The following is a 26,615-nucleotide window of genomic DNA, read 5'->3' on the forward strand; positions in this document are numbered from 1 at the left end:
GAAACTTGAGGACCTTGAGCTTCTGAGGAGTGGGTTGTAGCTTCTTCCTTGATCTTAGGCTCATTTGCCCCGTGCTAGATGATACTTTCGAGATTTGCACCATATGGGAGGCCTCCTTGGAAAAGGAGCTTGAAGATGGCTCGGTCTTGGCTTGGGCTGCCAGGGCGTCAGCGACTGTCAAGAATCCAGCCGCTTGGGCCAGCATCTTTGTTAGACGCCTCCGGTGCGACCTGCTGATGTTGATGCCTTCGAGCTCTCTATTTAGAGTGTCGAATTCTGGGCACTGCTGAACTGCACTTGTGAAAGAGATAGAAGAAGAGGGATGAGAAGAAGAAGAAGTGGAGTTAGAGTATTCTGGGCAGCTTTTTACATCATCACTAGAATTGGACATGTGCAAGGGGTATTTTAGGTCTTGCCTCGGCTTTGACCGTTGGGGATGCTTTTAATGTCGTCACCCATATTGGACGCAGGGATAAGGTGAGTTGCACATGGGATGAAGTCCTGTAAGGTCAGCAGTGGAGGAAGGGGTTTGAGAAATTCTTCCTCAACTGGTGGCTGAGGAATGTGGTTCCTTAGGCGAGCCGATTTAGGTGCTCTTCTTCTTTTGGATCCCTTGGGACGTGTTTGGTTCGTCCTATCGGGCTGATGAGTGGCCCTGGCTTCAGCGACTGCCTCATGCTTTAGGGACTTCAGCCTACTTTGTCCATGGTAGACTTCCTAAGGCTGAGAAGTCAAGGGCTCTGAAGGGTCTAATATAGGCTCATAGGGAACATGTAGTGGGATTTCCTCTTGTACGGGAGTGATGGCTTGAAAGTGTTATGAGAGAACGATGCAAACAATGTGGCCTTTATATACTTTCACCGCAACTATAGCTTCGAACCCAGAGCATTCCCTCAGCTCATGGCCCCATACCTGGTGATATGGGCACCAGAGATTTTTCGTACCCTAGGCAAGATGTCTAGGTTGCCTAGCAGGTTTGGGAGTGACAAGACCCTGTTGAAGCATCGCTCGAAGAGGGTATGCAGAGGGTCTAGCACACTACCTTACGCTTGTGGCGAGAGGTCTTCTTGCATTGGTGGAACAGGGGCTTGAGGGTGTCCTTCTGGGTTACCATGAATTTCTTGGTGCTGCTGCATCTTCTTTACTAAGAGGTTGTGGAAGCCAGTGCATTCGCTCAGATCATGGACTCGTATTAGTGATACGGACACCAGAGGTTCTCAGTTCCTAGAGGCAGGAGCTTAGGCTGCCTTGTCAGCTTTAGCATGATGAGGCATTCTTCGAGCATTACAGAGAATACTGTATGGAGGACGGTAGGTGCTTCGTCATCCTCTTGGATTGTCACTGCGTGGGAAGCCTCAGGTGCCCCGAATACTTTCTTTAGCTCTTCAAGCTTTATCTGGCCCTTGTTAATAATGGCTTCGATAATGTCTTTGAGCGTATATCATTCTTGAGTGGGGTGGCCTACTCTTCTGTGATATACGTAGTATCTTTCATGTGTCTCCTATTCAGCCTATTCTGGGGATTTGACCTCTGACAGCTGGATCATGTTTTGCTTTAGTAGTAATAGAAGCAACGCAGGAACCCATTCCTTCTCAAAGGGGTACACCTTGTTCTGGTGCTGGATCTAGTAGTCATTTTGATTTATATTTTTAGGGGGCTAGACCTTGTTATAGGACTACTGCTGCTTGCCTCCAGCATGAGGTGTCTGTACATTGGTTGTGACTAACCCTTTGGAGAGGTCCAACCTTTGAGGGGCGGCTTTCTTAGTGTCAGTCATTATGACAGCTGCACTAATCACCCCTTTTTGCTGGTTGCCCCAATTGTTGGAGTGAGAATTACCATTGCCCCAGTCGTTTCCCTAGCTAAAGGTCTGCTGGCGAGATCCATCATGGCGCTTGGATAGACCTTCTATACGAAGCCCTTTAGAGATGAGCTATAACATGGAGGGTGGATTGGAAGTCTCAACATGCAGGACGATCTCAAGCAGCATATTTCGTATGCAAGTCTGAACTGCTTCTCTTTTAGTCATGGGAGTGGCATGATAGGTTGCCAACTCTCTCCATCAGGCAATGAACTTATCGACTGACTCACTAGACTCTTGAGTGAGAGTGTCGAGTTCGATGGTTTCCACATTTCTCTAGACTTCATAGAAGCAGACAAAATAGTTGCTCCATTTCTTGCCATGTGTGTATTGATCTTGGAGGTAGCTGAGCATACCACTGGAAGGCTGGCCCTTCGAGAGTCTCAACGAACTAGCGGAGGAGCTGCCCGTCAGCTGCCATCTCTCGACAAGCTGCTAGGAAGTGAGAGATATGCTGGTATGAGGATGTAGTACTTAGTTAGGTGCTTGGATCTCCCCCTCCGGATATTTTGAGGATTGGGTGGAATGTGTCTCGGGTTTCGGGGAGACCCGGGACTTTGTGAGATCGCTCTTTCAGGAACCTCATTCGAGAACGAGGGCAGGTGTTACGAACCTGTGAGAGAGGAATTTAAGGTTGGTTTAGGACTTACTCGAGTGGGCTCGCATGGGCGCCCTTTTAGATCACGAAGAAGCCCCCCAATACTAAAACTGGTTCGGAATTGTCTTCCTTGGCTTGTATTCTCCTGTTTTTTGCAATCACACACATATGGTAAAGGTTATAAAACAGGTGGGTTAGACCTCACCTTTTCCTCTTTAGTTAATGTACACATTCATGCACATTCAAAAGAAGAAGAGAAGAATAAGAGAAGAAAGATGGGGGAGAGAAGAATTCGACTAAGCGGGGAGATCAACGCAGTGACTAAGCTGGTGAATAATTGGCCTGACGTGGTAATAAAACAGGCTCGGTAACTCAAACAGTCTCACAAGATTACTACTAGACGTCGATACATATATTCACTAGCTAGGCATGATGGTTAGTCTGTAGTGGCAATAAATTGGGCACAATAATTCTGACACAACAACATTACGGCTAGACGACAGGACTACCATAAGAGGCTAGTCTCAACCCTTCTTAATCAAACGAAAGGATACCAGAAAGAAATGAAAGTCATAAAGAGAGAGTAAGAAGTAAGAGAATAAGAAAGAGAAGAGAAAGAAAGAGAGGAAGACAGATAGAAGGAGAAGAGTGTGAGAGAAGAGAGAAGGAAGGAAAAAAGAGGGTGAAAGACACAGTCGGTGCTAAGAATCGACGGCTGGGTTGGAAAGAGTAGAGAGAAACAGATACAATCGGTGCTAGGCTTCGTCAGCTGTGTCTAGGAAGTGAGGAGAGAGAAGATGCAGTCGGTACTGGATGTCATCAGCTGGGTTGGAAGGAGAAGAGAGAGAAAAGATGCAGTCGGCGTTAGGCTTCACCGACTGTATTTGACAGAAAAGAGAGAGAGGATACAATCGGTGCTAGGCTTCGTCGACTGTATTGGACAGAGAAGAGAGAGAAGCTATAGTCGGTGCTAGGCTTCGTCAACTATATGAGATAGAGAAGAGAGAGAAGATGCAGTCGACACTAGGTTTCATCGACTAGAATAGACAGAAGAGAGAGAAGACACAATCGGTGTTAGGCTTCACCGACTGTGTTAGACAGAAGAGAGAGAAGATACAATTGGTGTTAGGCTTCACCGATTGTGTTAAACAGAAGAGAGAGAAGACAAAGTCGGCGCTAGGCTTTACCAACTATGTTAGACAAAGAGGAGAGAGAAAATACAATCGGTGCTAGGCTTTACTGACTGTGTCAGAAGAAGAGGAGAAAGAAGACACAGTCAATGTTAGGCTTCACTAACTGTGCCAGAAGAAGAGGAGAGAGAAGATACAGTCAATGCTAGGCTTCACCAACTATGTCAGAAGAAGATGAGAGAGAAGATGCAGTCGATGCTAGGCTTCACCAACTTTGTTAGAAGAAGAGGAGAGAAAATACACAGTCGATGCTAGGCTTCACCAACTGTGTCAAAAGAAGAGGAGAGAGAAGATGCAGTCGGTGCTTGGCTTTGCCAACTGTGTCAAAAGAAGAGAAGAGAGAGAAAAAAAGATAGGGATGAGAAGAAGAGAGAGAAAGAGAGATAGAGATGAGAAGAAGAGAGAAAAATAGAGATAGAGATGAGAAGAAGAAGGGAGGACAGAGAAAGAGAGGAGGAGAGAGAAAGAGGGGAGGAGAGAAAAAGAGGGGACAAGAGAGAAAATTACCTTACCAAAGGGTATCGGCCCTTTCTTCTCTCTCCTCTCTCTCTCTCTCTCTCCAATATGTACTCACTAGGTCAAGCAAAATTCAAAACTTTATTGATTGATCCAAGAAAAATGAATTGGCCTTTTTATAATGAGGCATTGCCTGTTTATATAAAATTGGGCTAAGTATGACCAAAAACTACCAAGAATTGAAGATAATTATAATTTAATTGAATTAAAAAAAATTCTAAAATTAGGTGCAAAAGGACTGTTTTGCCCCTGCCTAACAATGTGTAGAATTCTAGAACAGTCCCTACTGCTTCCCGAGAACTTACGTGATCTTCCATGACTGATTCGGGGTCGTTCTGATACCCGTTTGATCGGAAGATGATTGTTTTCTTGTAGGGCTTGGCATGGTGATCGATTTGATACCAACTTCGAGCCATGAATCATGTTTTTAAACCACAATCATCAGACTTGAATTTTTGATGAATCTTGAAAACTTCGAATCGATTGTGTGCTTGTTCCTTGATGTTTCTTCGTGGTTTCTTCGCTAAATCACACTGAGTCTGCCGCCATGATCACGTTGCAACAGACACAGCTTGATTTCGTGTCTAGACGAATTTTTCTTCGTCTTCAGTTTTTGATCGGAATATTGAAATCGAGCTGTCGAAATTTAAAACAGCTTCGATGCCTCCGTGTGTGAAATCCAACCATTCATCGTACATGAGGTTCGAGGAAAAAATGGCCACGGACCTTACGCACGTAATATAATTGGTTTTGTGCAGATCGGGTATGCGAGCGTCGTGATTTGGCCGTCAGAATGAGGCGTGCAGTTGCTGAATTTTTTGTAAGTTTCTTCATGGATCAAAAGCTTCCTTCTAGCTTTTCTCCTTGGTCGAGCATCGTCACGGGGTGTACCACATATCGAATCGCTCGTCTTGATGAGACGAACATGTTCACCAAATTTGAGTGCAATTCGACTTGGAACGAGTGAGATATAGGCCCCAAAAGTGACTGTAAAAACAATCACTTTTAATGGTGTTTTAGTATAAGGTGGCCACACGGGAATAATTTGCGGTCTACTCCTTTTCCGTATTTTACCCATAACTTTATGTTGGAGTGGTCGATTAAGTCGAAACTGGACCCATTGGGGGTTTTTGACCATGTCGGATACTATAGCGGTGGTCTCACCACTGTTTGACGCACCAAAAATATAGCTCTAGTTACAAGGTCCATTTCAGGGTACTAGAGGCCGATGTTGCTGAAATTGTTTCTTTGCGTTCACTGCCTTAGACATGTCTGATCGTGATGAAACTTAACAGGTGGTCTCTCGAAGTGCTGATGAAGATCTTGACCAGTTCTAGGGTAATTTTCAGACTATTGGAATTTCCACTTATTTTGTAGGCTTTATTGACATGTTTCCTATTTATTCTGCATCAGGGACCAAGCTGTTGAAAAATACGTTCAACTAATACCATTAAACATGAGGAGCTTCCCTTTTTGATAGTCTGGGGGAAACGACACCTGATCGATATACGAGGGGTATGGCCTTTGGTAAAGCGGCGCCCCTTGCATGCCTGGGATCTTACTCTTGAGACTGTGGGTCACCATGGCATCTATATCGGCTTGAGAAACCTTGCGGGGGCCAGAGATGTCTTGGAAGGCCGGTGGGGGAGTTTTCTTGGGAACTGTGTCCTCACCAGGCGGGGTGTTGGCCTCATGGTGAGGCCTCCAGGCGATCCATCTTTTTGATAATGGACTGCATCATCACCTTGAACCTATTCATCCAATCAACTTGGGCATCACCAGGCTCGTTGACCCCCATGAGGCTGACTGCTTCTTCTGGAGGGTCAGATCCATGTGGAGTAGTGGATCGCCAGGGTTGACAAATCATACACGACAAGTCAGTCTGTAGTGGCTCATCATGCCCCAACTGCACTCGAGTCTTGTACGCCGATTGTGCGAGGACCGGTTCTTGACGGTCTTGGGACCGTGATTTCTTGGCAGCTCGATCTTTCCTGCGATGGTAACCACCGAGCAATATTCTTGGACTTCTTGCTCAGGTTCTGGAGTCCAAAGAGAGCAGAAGGGATTGTGAGATATGAGGTCATCAAGAGTGGTAACCTAAACTACCTTAGGGGTATTTTTAGTCAGGAGCTGCAGGCCTTTCTTCTGCTTGATCCAGAGATTGCAATAGACTTCACTCCAGAATTGAGTCTGGGATCTGAACTACCCCATCTTTCTTGAGCATGCGAGGGCTGTGTCCATCAGCTGGAACAGAGAGTGAGGTTCAAGGATAGAGGGCAATCTGGGTTGCTGCCTTGGAGGCTGTAGGCTTCTATCTGCCATCACGCCTTTGCCCCGAATTCCCTTGTGAGGTCTGAGTGCATGGCTGACCTGAGCCACTAAAGATGGTACTCTTAGGGAAAACCTTTGAGTACCAACTCTCGAGGTGTTTGCCTGGCAAAGGAAGGGAGACAAAAGAAGGAACTAGCTCATGAATCCTCTTAAGTCGGGATCGGGGAGGAACCTGTGAAGCTGGCGTGTGTGCACCTTTGAAAGTAGCCTTCCAGATGACTTGGGGGTCAACCCAAGCTCGGTCAACTAGTTCGACCTTAGGAGGCCGAGACTTATGAGCTCATGTCTGTGAGGGACTAGGTAGGAGCTTATCTCTCACAAGGTGAACCCGTGTGTGCTGAGAGGTAGGATGAAGTGGTCGACCCCTGTGTGCTCGAGTTGGTGGAGAACTGGTGCTGCCCCGAGCTGTGCGATGCAAATGCATGGCGTGTGAAAGGTTTGGCCTGAGAAGGCTTAACCTTGGACACACGCTCCAGGCAGCATGAAAGTTGCCCCGAGGTGTGGCTCAAGTCGACGGACCATGAGCCTTTTGGTGTGTGCGAGAGGTGGAGGCCCTGAGATCTCCTCCTCGATGTGTCGAGCCTCTAAGCATAGAGGTTCGGGATGGTAAAGGCGTATGGGGGGTGGCCTTGCGGCGACCCTCAGGAGCGATGAAAACTTGCTTGCCTTTCGTGAAAGCAGACAGGAAAGCATTTTGGCGTACGTTAGCAATGTGACTGGCAAGGGACTTGTCAGTAGCAAGGTGCGTGTTGTGGGTGGTAGCAAATGTGCTACCCATGAGAAGGGCCTTGGCGGAGGGTTCACCAGGACTAGAAAGTGAGGAGTTAGGAACCTTCAAGTCCCTTCTCACACCAATCCAAGAAAGAACCTGAAAGTCGAACTGTGAGTCTTGACTCAAAAGGAGTGTAGGGAACAAGGCTTGAGAAGGTCGCTTCCTCGGGATGGTCATGAGTGCGGGGATGAGAAAATCCCCAACTCAAATGAACGGGTTGAATAAACCAGATGCCATGGAATGCAGTGCAGAAAATAAAAGGTGATGCTGATCAAGCACGAGCGAACCGATAAAGGGGTAGCAATTCCTCAGGGGAGTCCCAAACTGGTCGGATGCCTCGATCTCACCCCCCGTATCTAGGTGATCGGGTAACACGTGTCTCAGATTTGAAAGACCTGGGAGCTAAGACCGCTCTCTCGGGAACCTTATTCACAAAACAAGGGCAGGTGCCCAACTGGTGAGAGGGAAATTTTAAACGTGAGGTGGGAACCAACCTCACCTGGGTCCATGACTTACTCGGGCTGACTCTCGTGGGCGCCCTCTTAGATAACGACGGAAAACCCGCAGTTGCTTCAGCTGATTCTGAATCGCCTCCCTTGATCTGCAATCTCCTTATTTTCTGCAAAGCATTAACATGGCTAATTTGCAAGACAAGTGGGTCGAGGAACCCACCCTTGTCATGGGGCAAACATGCACAGATGTGCACATTCAGATGGCAGAGAAGGTGAGAAGTTAGGGTGATGAAGAAGAGGATTTGAATAAGGGGAGAAAAGAGAAGAGGACTTGGCAAGGAAACGAGCCTAGCCTGATAGTTGGACCAGTATAGTGACCGACTCGGAGTGGTAGTAAGACGGGCCTGGTAACTCGGACCGACGTAACGACAATACTACTCAAAACCAGGGTTGATATGACTGCCCTAATCTGGTGTGACAGCAAGACGGGCATGGTACTCTGGACCAGCACGACGACAATAACACTTGATATCTAGACCACTATGGTAGTGCTAGACCGAGTTTATCCTTCAATCAAGCAAGAAGAGAAGTAAAGAGAGCAGAGAGGAGACGCGAATGGAGGAGAAGGCAAGTCCCGGTGGCGTTAGGCGTCACTGTCCACAGCCGTGGAATGATAGTGTCGTGGCCCTAGACGGTGCTAGACACTGCTACTCATGGTGAAAGGGCGAGCAGTGAACCGTAGACGGCGTTAGCCATCGCCGTTGGCAACACAAGAAGGTAGCAAGACCCTTTGCTGGTGGTGATAGGTACAGAGTGCACGAAAGAAGTCTGCGGACAGCGATAGGTACAGAGCGCACGAAAGAAGCCTGCGGACGGTAATAGGCATCACCGCGGCCCTTCACGGGCAGTGATAGGCATCGCTGTCTGCGATAGGCATAGGGTGTAAGAGAATCCTGCGGGCGGCGATAGACATCGCCGTGACCCTTCGCGGGCGGCGGTAGGCATCTTTGTCTGTGAAAGGTGTGGGACACTAAAAACATGTTCATAGATAACGATGACTATCACCGTCTACGCTTGTGCAGGATGTTGAAGACACGTCTTCAGACGACGATGAGCAGCGACGTCTGCGACCCATGAGAAGAAAGAAAGATGGCTCGTGGTCGGCGATGCACATCGCTGTGCGTGACACCAATCCTAGAACCGAAACAGGAGCCCGACCCTCTACTTGAACACAACTTGGCTCATCGTGTGCTCCTTCAGATGGAGTTACGCACAATGATGACTAATGCCATGCGCGAATCATGTTGAGGTAAAGAGATGAACTAGGAGAGGCAGAAAGAAGCTGCGCACGGTGCTGCCATCTCCATGCACGACTTGCGAAGTCACAATAGGAGGAAGAGAGAAAGAGGCACGCACAACACTGCCACTGTTGTGCATGGCCTATGACAAAGACTCAATAGAGAAGACAAAGAAGAAAGAGAAGAAGAGAGAAAAGAAGAGAGAAAAGAAAACCAGTGAGAGAAGAAGGGAAGAGAGAGAAAATACCTTGAAGGTAGAAGGGGTACTGCTCTAAAATTTCTCTCTCCTCTCTCTTTCTCTCTCTCTCTCTCTCCAAAGAAGAAACGTGACCCAACTCGTGCTCTTGAAAAAGGAATTTTTATTAATAAAAAGAGTCCCTGTGAGTCTAAAAGAGAGATCTATTTATAACGAGAGGTAGCATCTATTTATAGACTAGGGTTAAAATGTGGGAGGATCATCCAAAACTAACCCTAATTGGGGATAATTAAAATTTATTAAAATTAAGAAAAATAAGAAAATATGGTACAAAATGACTGATCTACCTTATCTAACAATTGAAAAAATTCCAAAACAGTCCCTGTTGAGAACTAAGGACGTTCTTGATTCTTCTCGGATGATCCATTGACAATCCGGCATCTGAATGAGCAAAAGATAATTCCCATCCCCCAGGGGTCGATGCTACAATCATTTTGATAATAATTTTAGGCCACGAATCACACTTTAAAAGCATGATCACGTAACTTGAAATTTGAATAGATCTTAAAAACTTTTGATTGATAGTACATCTTCATCTTGATATTTTCTTTGATTTCTTCGATGAATTGCAGTGAGCATGTCACCACAATCACATTCTAATGAACGGAGATTTGGTGCTCGAATGAAGATTTGAAAATCTTGAACTTTTGACCGAAATTTAGAATTTCGATTGTCGAAATTTGCAGTGGCTTCAGTTGAGTCTTATACGAAATCTGTTCATTCATCACGTGTAGGGTTTGGACCAGCGATAGCCACAGACCTTACGCATGCGATGCAACTGTTCTGGCGTCGATCGGGCATGCGAGCACTGTGATATAGCCGCTCAAGTGAGTGGAGGTCTTGCTAATTTTCTGCAACTTGTTTCTTCAAATCATGAACTTCTCTCTAGCTTTTCTCCTTGCTCTGACATCGTCATGGGACGTACCATTTATCAAAACGCTCGATTCGACGATACGAACATGCTCCAACAAGTTTGAGCACAATCCATTCTCGGACTAGGGAGATATGGATGTCGCAAGTTCATTATTCGTGACTGTGCTTTAATGGAGTTTAATTGCAGGTTGGCCACACGAGAATAGTGTGTGGCTCCTCCTGTGTCAGTCTTTTACCTATAACTTCTTGTTGGAGTGTCCGTTTAAGCTGTAATTTGACCCCTTCAACTGCGTCAGATCCAATGGTTGTGGTCCCATCGTCGTTTGATGCCCCGAGAGTAGGGTTTCAGTTATAGGGGTCCGTTTCAGGGTGTCAGAGGCTAATTTTATCGAAACCGTTTCTCAGTTTGAACTGCCTTAGAGATGTCGGAATGCGACGAAACATGACAGGAGGCTTTTAGAATTCCTTATGAAGATTTTGACATGTTATGAGGCCATTCTAAGACTGTCGAAATTTCCATTATTTGTCAAGCTTTATTGACCGGCTTCTCTCCTTTATTCCGCATCGGGGACTCATGGTGCTGAAAAATGTCTTCAAACATACCTTTCAACAGTATCATTAGGACATTTCTTCTTCTTGAAGACCTACCTGCAACTAATTGCATTTCGCTTCTCTGGTAGTTTGACGAGGTCCTATGTTTTATTTTTTTGTAGGGCCTCAATCTCTTCTTCCATAAATGATCTCCATTGACCTGCTTCATCGATCTAACAACCTCACGAAAAGAAATTGACTCACCCTCTTATGTTAGGAAAGCATAGGACAAGACATAGTTGTTAAGCCTCACATGAGTCTTTTTAGGTATATCAAATCTTCTTAATTCAAGATCACTTAAATATTCTTCAAGCTCTTGGACAATTTTAGGTTTTTGGTTATGACTACCATCTCGCTGGTTCTTTTGAGTGTATTCCACCTCAATAAGTTTTGTATCTAGCTCATCTTTCTTTTTCCTTGACTAACTATAACCTTGTAGTCAGTAGGATCCGACAATCTGTACCCTTTTGTACCATCAGTATAGCTAAGAAAAATATATTTCTTGGATTTTTCATACAACTTAGTTATTTTCTCTTTGGAATCAAAGAATATGCTTCACAACTAAAAACATGAAAGAAAGAATAATCAATAGGTTTAACTGGTGTCTTGTAGTTAATAGCAAAACTAAGAGGTCTATTGATTAGGGAACAAATTATACGAACTGCTTATGCCCAAAAACTTTGCTCTAACCTGATAGTACTCAATATACACCTGACACGTTCCATAATGGTACGATTCATCCTCTCAGTAATACTATTTTACTAAGGTGTTCCAGAAACTGTCAACTACCTAACAAAACCATGCTCACTACAAAAATTATTAAATTCACCAGAACAAAATTTGCCCGCATTATTAGTTCTTAGAAATTTGATGCTCTTACCTTTCTGATTTTCTACTAAGTCCTTAATTTTTGGAAACAACTGAAGGCATCTGATTTCTTTTTCAGTATATAAACCATACTTTTCTTGAAAAATCATCGACAAAAGTAACAAAATATGCAGCACCCCCCATAGAAACAAAAGGTTATTCCTATGCGTCCGAATGAATCAATTCCAAAAAATCATTAATTCTAGCGGTGGATAAAGCAAAGCACAATTTGTTATGCTTTCCAAATAAGCATGACTCACAAAAATCTAAATTAAGATATTTTAAACTAGGGAGAGTTTTATCGAGAAGTACCTTGAGTCCACACGCACTCATATGACCCAAACGTGTATGCCATGTCATGACAGAGTCCACCTTTGCAATATCTACATCTCTCAAAATTGTTTCATCAACAAGTTTATAGAAATTTTCTGCTAACTCTCCTTTCGCAACCATTAGAGATCCTTTTTAAAATTTTCAGACATCCCTTTTCACCTATGAACTTGAAACTTTGCCTATCAAATTTTTCCAAAGACAAGAGACTTCTTTTGAGATCCGAAACATGTCTGACACTCGAGATGGTGCATATTCCTCCATTGTACATCTTGATTTTTACATCTCCAACTCTCACTATTTTACATGAGTCATTATTTCCCATGTAAACAATACCTCCATCACATAGTTAGTACCTATAGAACCAATCACTATGTTGAGTCATGTGAAAGGATGCATCTGAATCAAGTAGCCAATACTGTAAAACTGCCTCCCTATCCACAGAAAAAACTTCTCCATTGTTAGAAACACTCAATTTATTATGCTTGATTTCCTTGAGAACCACTTGAACTAGGCTTCTCATTAGAACAAGATTTAGGGGCTTCTAGTTGCCCTTTTATGCCTTACAATCTTTCCTCACATGGTCTAATTTTTCACAGCTCCAACGCTTTACTTTCTTATGTCATCTTGATTTGGATCTTGACTAATCTCTACCCGTAGTTCTCCTCATTGATCTTCCCCATGCTACAAACACATTCCTAGAGGAATCCAGACCAGACTTTTGTCTATACTCCTATGTCAGAAGTGTTGAAACAACGAAATCAAATTCAAGAGATTTTGCACGACTGAGATTCATGATTAATCAATCCCATGATTCCGGCATAGAACAAAGTAAAATAATTGCTTTGTCTTCTTCATCAATTTTTACATCCAGTGACATCAACTTGCTAATCAAGGTATTAAACTCATTTAAGTGCCCTTGCAAAGATGCACCATTACTCATCTTGGGATCGTAAAGTTTTCAACTAAGAAATTTTTTATTAGGAAAAGACTTGCCTTCATAAGTATTTTTCATCCTGTCCCATAATCTTTTGCTAAAGTTTCTAAGGAGACATTGAATAAAACAGACTCATCAAGCGCCAAAAAAACTATCCTCCCTTGGCCAATTCATTATTCTCATCAAATTCGTCATCATCCATCTTTTCCAGTTTATTTTCTCTACCTTTTAAAGCCACTATATAACTACCTTTCACCGGCACTGCATGCATCTTTAATTTACCAAATCTGAATAGTTAAATTTTGGAATTTCATATCTGGTTGAACTTTCTCCAACCATCTTCAAAGATATGCGATCTGCCACAAACCTTATGCCCAACAAGGATCTTAAATAACCAAGGGAAAAAAAATAGTGCAGAAAAATAAAAGAACAGAAACACAAAAATTTAAGTGGTTCGACAAGTTGCCTATGTTCACAGGGCAGTAAAGGTCTCTTCCACTAATAAAAAAAACATCATGCAAGCATAAAGAATGCAAGGGATTACAAGAACTCTCTCTTAAGCCCTAAAACATGGTCTTTCTCCCACTAGAATACCCACCCAAAGACTAAAGAACTAACCATTCTCTCTTGCATACTTTTTTCATGTATATTAATCTCTCTCTACAAAAATCTCTTTTATAAAGAGGAATACCTAGAGACCTACATGAGTCCTAATCTAACCAATCTCTAGTTTAATTAGATTTCCCATTCCTAATTGGATTGGGTTTCTTACACAAGAGGGATATAGTTTCCTATGTAATAGGGACTTCCTTCAAGAAGTACGCACCACTCCTTTAACAAAGGAAATCTTCCTCATCCTATATAGTTGCAAGATATCAAGTTCCCTCAAATAAGAAATCTTATTTACCTTAAAGCACATCACGTAGAGTTCCCAAAGATAATGAGTTAAGATATCAAGTTCCCTCAAATAAGAAATCTTATTTACCTTAAAGCACATCACGTAGAGTTCCCAAAGATAATGAGTTAATATGTTGTTCCCATGAAAATAGGAAACACCAATATATCAAAAAAATTATTACGTACTTTTTTAAAAAACTAGGAAACTTGGATTCACATATTCAACATGTCTTTGCATGGTGCAGTGGGTCGTTGCTCTCAATTATTATTATTACTAGCGCAGGCACTTGCGTTGCATGTGTTTTATTGTGCAACTGAAAGGGAAGTTCTCCTTTGAATACAATGATTGTAAAAGATTATTCATAAGATAGATTAATAGATATTTTGAGCAATGAAGGAGATGGTCCTCCATTCCAAAATTTAATTCATTTAGTTCATATTTCCACCTATGCATCCTCATAGTTCATGATTTAGCGTCTGGAAAAACTAATTCTTCCTAAATATAAGTGAATAAATGCAAAGAAACACAACATATAACATAAATCAATGTAATGTATATAACATGTTTATCTAATTAATATCATCGTCTTTGAAAGAACATTGCCATTATAACTATCAAGCAATTATGTTGTACATAGGTAATGCTCGTATTTTAAAAAAATAAATGATACCAATGTTAAGAAAAGCTTCTATACAATAAAGTCAAGACACAAAGACATGGAAAACCAAACACAAAATAGCGAGTGATGAATGGTTATGCTTGCAAATAGACAAAATCTAATACTCTCTATTGTTGACAATGTTGTATTTGGTAAAAAAAAGAAAATGCAAAAAAAAAAGAAAAAAAAGAGTATTATCCCTAAATAACAAAAAGAGAGTATATCTGCATTGTTATGGTCCATCTTCTTTATGATTCAGTTTCACTCTCGTGACTTTGAATTTCTTCATATGTGAATTGGTGGGGGGTTTAGTTCAAAGACTAGAGTGAAGAAGAAGAAGAGATCGAAGAGAAGAGAGAATGACTCAAGAATTGGGTAACCTTCTGGGATAACCTCTCTTAACAGGTATTTCCAAAGGAAAAGGAATATACTTAGGCTCAAAACCTTAAGTATCTGGAGGATTTTAAAGGAAGTGAAGTCATAGCTTTAGCTCATCGAAAAGTCACTAACCCAAAGAGCCTCCTAACAAGGAACCAACAGGGAGAAGAGAAGATAAAATGAAGAGAAGAAAGAGATGAAGAAGAGAGGGGAATCTCTCACAACCTAAACCCTTCGAAGCATGGTAATAGGGTGATCCGAGAGTTGAACTGTAAGGACCAAGATTTTCAGGCATGCTGTAGTGCATCGGCGGGTCATCGGCAGGGAGAGTTAAACCGTCGTACGCAGCAGTTTAGGTGCCGTTGTGCGTGGCGGTGTGTGCCACCATGCGCGAAAGTGTGAGTGCCGCCATGCGCGACAGAGTGTGTGCCACCGTGCGTGGCAGTGAGAGTGAGAGTGGCGCGCTGTAGTGAGAGTGAGAGTGGTGCGCAGTAGTGAGAGACAATAGAGAAGAATGCCGCTGAGCACGTTCATGCCGCCGTGCGCAACAGGAAGCAACATACACCGTCGAGAGCTATCACACCGTCGTATGCAATAGGAAGCAGCAGACATCGCCGAGCACGTTCATGCTGCCGAGCATGTTCATGCCGCCGTGTCGCGAACCCTCCCCCGACCACTGTACGTTACGCGGCGACGGGCAATCGAGCGCGAGTTTGTGATTCAATGTAGCATTTGTCACTCAGGTAGGAATGGACTCAGCACCTTTATATTCGAAAATTGAGCAAACCATGGAAGAGAATAAAAGCGACAAGCTTAACTAGCAGAAGAGTAAAGAAAAACTCCACACACCAAAATTTATAATATAAAATCTTCCAAAATATTATATTAAGTTTGCGGCATCTAGGCCAATATTACACATATTCACCAATAAAAATACAAAACCATGGCCAAACAGCCTAGACATAAACAAGGTCTAAGCACCTTCTTCAAGAACACTAGCTTTGTCTTCCAGCCGCCAAACACGAACTTCCAGCCTTGCACCTGTCGCTATCAATCTACAAGGAGAGGAGAAATAATGGGATGAGCTATATAGCCCAGTAAGCAGGTCTAGTGTCATGCATCTATGGTGGTTCTATTCATGTATGAAAACAGTACAGATCATCAATATAAAGTCATAGTTTAACATAAATGCATATGAGGTCAAGGCAGCAAATATGAACATTTCATTCAAACAACAATTACCTTTGAATTGGTGTCATCATAAGCATTTGACCAGTGAAATCATTAATCATCCAATCATTATAATACTAAACATTCCTTATACAGAAAATCAATTCTTATCCACTTACTCCCTAAATCATCTACTCCTGCAGTAGAGGCCCTATCCATCAGGCTAAGCCAATCCCATTGATTAAGACCTCTACCATCGTATAGGAGGGAGGATACAAGTGGGTTAATCCACTTCATAATACCCTCAACACATACACAGTCCCTAGCGTGCATTAGGGTTTAATAGGACCTTATCTTGCAAGGCATCAATCATTTCATTTCATAAATCTAGGGCTATCCTCTCCTTTAAGCCGTTCCTATCATTATGCAGGTTAGGGGATATGCTGACATCTCTTTCCTTACTATCGATGAGTATCCCATCATGTAGCAGGTAATATCATAACAGTATCTACTACCGGTGCGTGTCCCACAACGTAGTGGTCAATATCAACATAAGCATTGGCCATTAATCACAATATCACAACAATATCAACTACCGGTGAGTGTCCCACCCTGTAGTGACCAATTCATTATAGTGTCATAATAATATCCACTACCAGTGGGTGTCCCACCACGTAGTAGCTAATTCACTGCCTCATAATGGATTTATCACATTTTCATAAATCAATGCCTCATACAGATGAATCATATTTCATCATAACATCATAGCATTAAGCAAAATACATGCGTTTCATAAGCTTTCACATGGCATTTACACATAAGCCCTCTTAGTAGCATTTGGCATTCATCATGAATTCATTTCATCACTATCGCACTCGTGGCCCCTCTTTCTCACAAAGTGTAGTTTACACTGCATCATTCACATATCTTTATGGTATTCTCATGGAATTTATCAAATGGCATTCACATTTATCATATATCAAGATAACTTAGCGTCACATGGTCATACAATGATGCAATGACAAGTAACAGAGACACGCCTCTTTTAACGAGGGCATAGCTCCCAACTTAGGGGGAGTTTCAGGACACCTCAAACATGAAACTTTGAGCTAATGCATAGTTCTTTACAAAAGCAGTGATTTGGAGGAATTTGGGTGCCATTTGATGGGCAATAGTTTAGTACAAGGTGAGTATTAGTTGCTAGAAATCTCCTCTGCAGTAGTGCATAGCGACATACTCGCACATTTTGGGTCATAATTCAAAATCCATGGGGTATTTCAAAAACTTCAAAACATACAAATTTGAGTACATTTACAGACCTTTCCAATGGAAATAATTTCAAGGTTTTTAGACACCGTTAGCTAGGCCAAAAGCGTGGCCTAACGAGGGTCACAGTCGCTGGAATTTAATGCGACTGTGCGAACATGTCTCTGTATCTTAAGCTATATCTCCTAATACGTACGAGATCTCATCACACCATAAAAAGAAATATTCAAGGAGACATACATACTTTTCATTTGAGACTGATTGGGTCCCATTTGGATGCCATTTGATTATCGAACATATAGTTGCAAAAAAATTCACAGTTCTGGAAATTGATATTCTCAAGTTAATATGCTTTTAAAGAGCACTTAATATTTCATGGCCATGATACACTTTGGGCGTAGAACCTTGTTCATGTTAGTAAGCCTCACAATGAGCAATTTCATAAGTCTTCATGAATAATGAAACCATCTATGCATGATTAAAGTAGTCATGGCATTTAGAAGCATAACTCTAAAGTTTTCAACCTCATGTTAACCCATTCATACTTCACGTTTTCCTTTATATCATCTAATCCATTTCAATATTTTTACAACAGTCATGGATGCCTAAAAACTAAACCCACTTACATTGACTCTCACGGTGTCTTCAATCTCCTTCAACAACTTTCTTTGGCTTTCCCACACCTTCACCCGTTGGTTGTCTTCAAGGGGAGACAGTGAACTCCAAAGTTGAGAAAATGGGGAAGACGGTGTTACACAGGGGAGGAAAAATGATTAAAAAGGAGGGGGTTGTTGGAAAGCACTATGGCTGATGCCATCACTCATGGATCTGATACATAGGAAGTGACGCTAACACGTACGGAGGCTATACATTTGAGCAAGACTCTCCCGACGTTGCTCTTTCTTGCTCCTCTTTTTTAGATGGCGCTGGGTCATAGCCAGTGCTAGGCCTTGCATTCACAGACGGCGATGGCTTTTCTCACACAGCTAGCGCTGCGTCTTCCTCTTACTCAGCCGGTGCTGCACTGTCAAACACCCAGCTGGCGGTGCACTTTGAAACACCCAGTCGGCGCTGCGTCTTCTTCTTACTCAGCCAGCGCTGCACTTTTAAAGACCCAGCCGGCGCTGCGCTTTCAAACACCCAGCCGGTGCTGCAAATTCAAACACCCAGCCAGTGCTGCCCTTTCAAACACCTAGCTGACGCTGTGCTTTCAAACACCCAGCCAACACTGTGCTTTCAAACACCCAGCCAACACTGTACTTTCAGTCACCCAGCCGGCGCTGTGCTTTCCTCCCTTTTCTGCCCCTTCGTTACTGATGGCGTTAAGCTCCTATGTGCGGCAACCCCTTAGGCGATAATACACCCGCAGGTGATATGCTCGCGACAATACTCCATATGCCTTTCATGCGTGGAGATAATTCTCACGCCTTCTTGCTCGACATTATATCTCTCTTCTCATGCGATGATACTGGGTTGGGAGAGTTGGCCCTTACACACCATGCGCAACAGATACCGCCGAGCGTGTTTATGCCGCTGGGCGCACAAGAGAGTTCATGTCGCCGAGCATAGAGAGTCTCCCATGATTGCTTGGTGCCACTTGTGTGCCATGAGGATGCCACTTGCCACTTGTGTCCATGAGGGTGCCACTTGGCACTTGTGTTCCATGTGGATGCCTCTTGATGCCATTTGTTGTTTGCATATTGCCCCTTTCTTTTCTTATTTATTCACCCCTTCACAACCTCCATGGTATTTTTTACCCTCTCTCCTCCCTTCCCTCTCACCCACGTTGTCTTAAGACCCTAAGTTTGAAACCATCCCTTGAAACTTGGTATTTTTGAAGAGAAACCTATGTGGAGGAAACTTGGAATTCTTTTGGTTCAAGGCAGGTGGATCTAGCATTCAAGCTTCTATGAATGAGTTTGATTGTTTTGCATGAAGTATAAGAATAACATAAGTATGTTTTGATGGGGATGTGGCTGCTTGCAAGTAAATTTATGCTTGTTTGTGCCCTGTTTTTTTAGGAATATGGTTCTCATTAGCATGATAATTGAGTACTGAAAATACTCCTGTTGGCTATGAAAAATTGTGGAAAAGTACCCCTATGTATCTAATTTAAGATGAAACATATTTTGTGTTAATACCCATTCTGATTTGGACGTTCTTAATCATTCTATAATGTATGCCAAAACCTTGCTGTGAAATTCCAGGAACCCTATACGTTTTTGTAATGAAGTGTTCACTAACCAAATGGTGTCCAAATGACTTTAAACTACTTTTAGATAAAATATACGTGTATATAATTTAAATTTTAGTTTGGAACCATGGATAAATTCCTTATGGTTTGAGAAATATGCCCCTGTTGCTTACATATGTCACTGTTATAAATTGCAGTGAATTTCTAGAACTATTGCTTAATATGTTTTAACTGTTTACTGACCAAATGGTGTCCAAATAGCTTCAAACAACTTTTAAATAGAATATGGATGTGTCTACTTCAAATATAGCTTTGGAACCATGTTGAAATTCTTTAAGGTTTGGGGATTATGCCTCTGTATGTATGAAGATATCACTTATGAGTTGCACTGAATTTTCAGAACTGTTGCATGCTTTGTACTGAGCTGTTTACTGACCAAATGGTGTCTAAATGAGTTCAAACTACCTTTAAATGAAATATAGATATGTATAATTCAAATTTAGTGTTGGTACCATGTTGAAATTCCCTATGGTTTGGAAAATATGCCCCTTTTTGTATGAAGGTGTTATTGTGGTGGTTGCAGTAAATTTCCAAAAACTGTACATGTTTTTGCAATGGACTGTTTACTAAACAAATGGTATCTAAATGATCTTGAATCACTTTTAAATGGAATATTGGTTTGTTTGATTCAAACATTGTTTTGGAACTATGATGAAATTCTCTATGATTTAGGAGTTACTCTTCTTTTTAGTATAAAGATGTATCTATTGTGGTTGCAGTGAAGTTTCCAGAACTGTCATATGTTTTATGAAAAGTTGTTCACTGACCAATATGTCTTTGATTGATGACAAACCTCTTTTAAATGAAGAATGAGTAAATCTATTTTCAAATTGGCTTTGGAACCATGATTAAATTCCCTATGGATTGGAAGTTAGGCCAAATTCTATAAGAGGCTATCGTACTGAAAATTCTTTTATGTTACGAATTATGAAATATGCATGGTTGCAATGAGACATGCTTATGATATAGTGAATGCTTACAAATTATTGAATATGCATGATTGTAATAAGACATGCCTATGAGATATGAATGAGCATGGTTGTAATAAGACATACTTATGAACTATTGAATTCTTATGAAATGATGAATGCTCATGTACTATTGAATGAGCATGGTTCATGCTTATGAAATAGTGAATGCTTATAAAATGGTGAATGCTTGTGAGATATTGAGTGTGTATGGTTGTAATCAGACATGCCATAGATGTGATATAAAGAACTATGCAATGGGTCACCCATTGGTAGTGTATTATAATATAATAGTAATGTGATATGATAAAAATGTGATATGAAGCACTACATAACAGATAGTGTATTATAATATGAAAGTAATGTGATATGATGAGAATGTGATATGAAGCACTACGCAATGAGAAATCCGTTGGTAGTGTATTATAATATGATAGTAATGTAATATGATAAGAATGTGATATGTGATAAGACTTGTGTGGTCAGCTATGTGACATGTGAAAAGTGATAATTGGCATGCTTTGAGCGTATTGTAGGACCATACTGTGAATGTGATTGCTTGACATGTTTTTAGCTTGTTGCATGACCATACTGTGAATGATATCTCTTGGCATGCTTTGACCGTATTGCATGACCATGAGGTGATATGAGATTTATCGGTACGCTTTGAGCGTATTGCATTGCCTGACTTGTGACCTTTTCGACGTGCCCAATGATAGGATGGGAGTCGGGGTAGATGATGTTTGGGTGGTTTCTCCCCCATTCATAGTGATTTGGTACTTAGAAGGTCTAACACTCCTAGCCATGGTAGCGTAAGGGTAGCTCTTGTAAGGTCATCGCCTATCGAAAGCCCCAAAGCGCGCTGGAGACTGTGTGTGTGTGTGAGTGAAGGAATTACAAAGTGGGTCATTCACTTGTAATTGTCTTCCCTCCTGAGTGATGGTAGAAGTCCTAAATAATAGGATTGACTTGGCCTGATCGATAGAACTTCTACTTCGAGAATATGCGATTTAGGGAGTGAGTTAGTTAATTCTTGCTAACGTTGCTTACACTTATTTAACTTACTGAGTTATAGTTATGATAATTCGTTATGATGCTCTAGACGAAAGGGATTTGATAAATTGCTAATTCATGTGATAGTTGCATTATAATTTCTCATCCCTAAAAAGAAATTACTCACGACGCATTACTAATACAATTGTGACACGTGACTTTATATTATAAAACCTGCATGAAACTTGAGGACGGTTAGGAATAATAGTGTATGGGTAGGAATGCTTGATGCTTTGAAATACTTACTGTGCTTTATAGCTCATTCTGTTTTCTCCTATCCCTATAGATTGACAGCAGCCAGTCGAGGACGGACGGGTGATGGTCATTACTGGCGGATTGAAGGCTTGCGCTTGACGAGAAAGCTTCCTTGTGATTGTAGGTGTTAGATGGCAGTTGGCCATATAGTCATTTTGTTGTGAAGATATGTATTTCTGTTTTTCGGCCTTTGGTGCCTTGGACATTTTGTAATACTCTGAGATTGTATATATATAAGTTTCAGTTTTAGTTTATCAAGTTTTTTTGTGGTTATGTTGGAGATTTTATCTTTCTTTCGTGGTTTGCTGTGATTACCATTTTATAAAAACGTGTTGAGAGCACTCCCACTTGAGTGGCATTCGCACCCAGCTGCCCTCCAGCTAGTACAGCTGGGGTCAGGGGGTGGGGTTGTGACATGAGCTCTCTGAGGAAGTTTCCTCAAAACGACTGTAGTTTGAGTATTCAAGTATGAGAGAAGAGAGTGAAGAGGGAGAGAAAGAATAAGAAAGAGATAAAGAATAGAATAACAAAGAGAGAGAGAAGATAAGAAAGCAGAGGGTGAGCAAGAGATTTCACAGATCTGTAGTGGGTTCGTGTATTGCAAGGAAAATGGGGGGAGGGCAAGAGAGAGAGGATAACAGAAAGGAGAGTGTTTAGGTGCCTCGATCTCACCTCTCCGGATCTAGGTGATCGAGTGACATGTGTCTCGGGTTTGGAAGACTTGGGACTTGAGACTGCTCTCTTGGGAACCTTGTTCACAGAACAAGGGCAGGTGCCCAACTAGTGAGAGAGGATTTTTGAATGTGAGGTCCGTGACTTACTCGGGCTGACTTGCTCTAGCGCCCTCTTAGATCACAACGGCATGCCCCCCAACTGCTTAGCTGGCATGGAATCGCCTCCCTTGACCTGCAACCTCCTTGTTTTCTGTACAACACTATTATGGTTAACTTGCAAGACGAGTGGGACGAAGGACCCACCCTTGTCTTAGGGCAATGGACATTCATGAGAAGTTAGGGTGATGAAGAAGAGAGTTTGAATAAAGAGAGAAAGGAGAAGATGGTTTGACCAGGGGATGATAATAGCATGATAGCTGGACCAGTACAATGACCGACTAGGAGTGGTAGCAAGATGGGCACAGTAACTCAGATCGACATGATGGCAATAGTACTCGAAACTAAGGCCGACAAGACTACCCTAATCTGGTGTCACCACAAGATGGGCATGGTACTCAGGACCAGCACGATGACAATACTACTCGACAATCAGACTGCTATGACAGTGCTAGATTGAGTCTACCCTTCAGTCAAGCGAAAATGATGAGAAAAGAGAAGAAGAGAAGGGGTGAGACGGCAAAGAGGGAGGGTCCCGACGGAATTAAGTATCGCCATCCACAGCCGTCGAGTAACAGTGTAGCGCTTGGATGGCACTAGACACTGCTGCTCACGGTGAAAGGGGTAGGCAGCGAACTTCAGACAGTGTTAGGCATCACCGTTGGCAACATGAGAAGGCAACATATCCCTCCGCGGGTGGCGATATACATCACCATTGGCAACAGCAGAAGTAAACACATCCCTTGAGGGCAAGGATAACTTCTGGTGAGGCGCACAGTGATAACTTCTCGTGAAGCGCACGACGCTAGACGTGGGACATAAGAGAAGCCTGTGGATGGCAATAGGCATCACCGTTGGCAACACGAGAAGGCAGTAAATCCCTTATGGGTGACAATATCTTCTGGTGAGGAGCACGACGATAGCTTTTCGTGAAGCGCATGTCGATAGGCATGGGACGCAAGAGAAGCCTACGAACGACAATAGGCATCACCGTTGGTAACAGTAGAAGGCAGCATAACCCTTGCGGGCAGCGATAGCTTCTGGTGAGGTGCACAATGATAGCTTTTCGTGAAGCGCACAACGATAGGCGTGGGACGCAAGAGAAGCCTGTGGACGGTGATAGGCATTGCTGCGATCCTTTGTGGGTGGCGATAAGCATCACCTTCTATGATAGGCATGCAACATGGTGAGACCCCTATGGATGTCAATAGGCATCACCGTTTGTGCTTATGCGGGATGCCTAGGATATGCTTGCGGATGGTGATAAGCAGTGTCATCTGTGAACCTCGCTGAGAGACAAAGACGAATGGCGAGGGGGAGAAAGAAGCTCGTGCATGGCACAGCTATCGTCATGGACGCTCGGTAAAACCACGGGAGGGGGAAAGAAAGGAAGATGCATGCATGACACTACCACTGCCACTCATAGCCTCTGAAAAAAGCTTAGTTGAAGAAGAAAGAGAAGAGGAGAGAGAAGAAGAGAGGGAAGAAGAGAGAGAAAAAGAGAAGAGAGAGAAAAAGATTTACCTTAAGCCTAAGGATACCGACCCAAAAGTTTCTCTCTCCTTTTCTCTCAAGACGTGACTCAACAATGAGAAAAGATGGAAATTTTGTTAAGCAAAGTTCGATCCATGTACAATGATAGTACGTGATATATATAGCATTTTGCCCAAACATGGGTGGATTGATCACAATTAAACCTAATTGCTGAAAATTAAGATTTAATTGAATTAAATAAAATAAGAAAATAGGGTGCAAAATGACTAATTTACCCCTTCATAACAATTGCAAAAATTTCAAAACAATCCCCGTTGTTGCCCTAGAACGTGAATGATCATTCATAGATGATCCGGGCCCGTTTGTTCGAAAGATGATTGTTTTCTTGTAGGGCTCCGTATGACGATCGATTTGATACCAACTTCGAGCCGTGGATCGTGTTTTTAAGTCACGATTATGTGACTTGAAATATAGATGAATCTTGTAAACTTCAGATCTATAACATGCCCGTTCCTTGATGTTTTTAGTGATTTCTTCACTAGATCACACTGAGCATGCTATCACGATCATGTGGCAATAAATGCAACTCGATTTTGTGTCCAGACGAGGATTTTACAACTTTGGAGTTTGGCCGGAATCGGGAATTCTGGCTCCAAAATTTGCAATCACTTCATTGGCTTCATGTATAAAATCCAACCGTTCATCATTCACGGGGTTCAGACCAGTGATAGCCCTGAGCCTTACGCACGCAATGTAATTGGTTTCAAGTTGATCAGACTTGTGTGCATTGTGCTTTGGCCGCTCGAGCGAGGCATGTCGCTGCTAATTTTCCTGCAACTTTCTTCATGGATCAGCATTTCTCTCTAGCTTTTCTTCCCTCACGGGCATCGTCACGGGGCGTGCCACATGTCGTAAAGCTCGTCTTGACAAGACAAACATGCTCACAAAATTTGAGCATGATCCGACCTCAAACGAGTGAGATATGAGTATCGTAATTCACTATTCGTGACTGCCCCTTTAATAGAGTTTGGTTGCAGGGTGGCCGCTCGAGAATAGTGTGCGGCTCCTCTTGTTTCAGTATTTTACCATAATATTTTTCTAGAGTGTCTGTGTAAGTTGAAATTTGACCCTTGGGGGTTTTCAACCATACCGAATATAATGGAGGTGGTCCCACAACTATCTGACTCACTAAAAGTAGGGTTTTAGTTATAGGGGTCCGTTTCAGGGTGCTAGAGGCTGATTCTGCCGAAACCATTTCTCAGTCTGCACTACCTTAGACATGTCAGAATATGAAGAAACTTGACAGGAGATCTTTTGGTGTCCTTATGATGATCTTGCCCATTTCTTAGGTCATTGTGAGATTTTTGAAATTTCCACTATTTGTCGGGCTTTATTGACAAGCTTCTTTATTTTATTCCGCATCGGGGACTCACGGTGCTGAAAAATTTCTTCAAATAGCATGCCCCACTGAATGTTGTGCTTCAAGAGAAGTGAAAGGGAAAAAATTTCCTCTAGCTTTATTTCTTTTTTCTTCCTAGCCACAGGACCATGTGAACACCGAGGAGATCCACGCAATGCTGTAACTAGGATGCTCAAACATTTGGATGCAATGTACAGGTCCATCCATGGAGACTATAGGGGGAGAAGAGACTTTGAGGGATATTGTGGCGGTCCTGACCCTCACGGGACCATTTGTGATTCTAACAGCTGAGGATTTTGTACGAACCTTATTGGTCAGAATGAAGCCCATCTGGCAGCCAAGTGCTATGAGCCTTTGGTCTGCGTTATTTGCTGCTACACCAAGTTTGCTTTTGATAATCAGGGTACTTCTGTGAGTCCCATCTTGTCGGGTCCAGTCAGGGGCTTTTTATTGACCTGTCCCGAAAGTCTGGGCCTGTCGGCTAGGGAGGGATTTTGGTGAGGTGGCCTCATGACGAGGCATCACCCTGAAATCTCTGGCAGGTTGCGGCCTAGCTTTGTCAGTTTCTTGCCTTTGTTGAGCGTCTTTAGCATTTTGAGGGATTTATTGTTCATTGCTCGAACCCTCAGGGACTCGTTTTTGTTTTTGAGGGATTTATTGTTCATCGCTTGCACCCTCAGGGACTCGTTTTTTTTTTAGTGTTTAAGTGTGGGAGATCTTATGAGGCTCTCACTCCCGGGTTAGCCATTTTGTGTTTTGATTGGATGTTGGCAGTTGAAGATTTTGTGTGGACCTCATTAGCCAGAAATACGCTTGTTTGGCAATTGGGTGCTGGCTAGACTGTGATGCTGCGTCAACTTGCTTTTTGTTGGTCCAAGCGCCCTTTACAGGTTTTCACCTAGACTGGGGAAGTGGCACTATAAAGACAGTTTTCACCAACCTCCTTTATGTTTGGGTTCTTTTACCCTTGACCTTGCGACCATGTCTACGCTTTTCATCCGTTTTTGCTCATGGTGCCCTTTTGAGGTTTTCACTGTGCCTGGGTTTTATTTTCACGAAACTCTTTTACTCATGATTTCGTGACCATGCCCGTTCGTCA

General features: G+C 42.6%; 1 long non-coding RNA gene across 1 annotated transcript; it reads left to right on the forward strand.

The window, feature by feature from the left end:
* The first annotated feature begins 9,723 nt into the window (after positions 1 to 9,723).
* LOC148783189 (uncharacterized) lies at positions 9,724 to 22,024 on the forward strand. The gene is made up of 2 exons (XR_016050532.1): positions 9,724 to 10,111; positions 21,804 to 22,024. It is a non-coding gene; the product is annotated as an uncharacterized LOC148783189 (long non-coding RNA).
* Positions 22,025 to 26,615: the final 4,591 nt, after the last annotated feature.

Source organism: Amborella trichopoda, chromosome 2 (assembly GCF_054954075.1).
Source record: "Amborella trichopoda isolate Santa Cruz 75 chromosome 2, AtrichopodaSantaCruz75HAP2 v2.0, whole genome shotgun sequence".
NCBI lineage: Eukaryota > Viridiplantae > Streptophyta > Magnoliopsida > Amborellales > Amborellaceae > Amborella > Amborella trichopoda.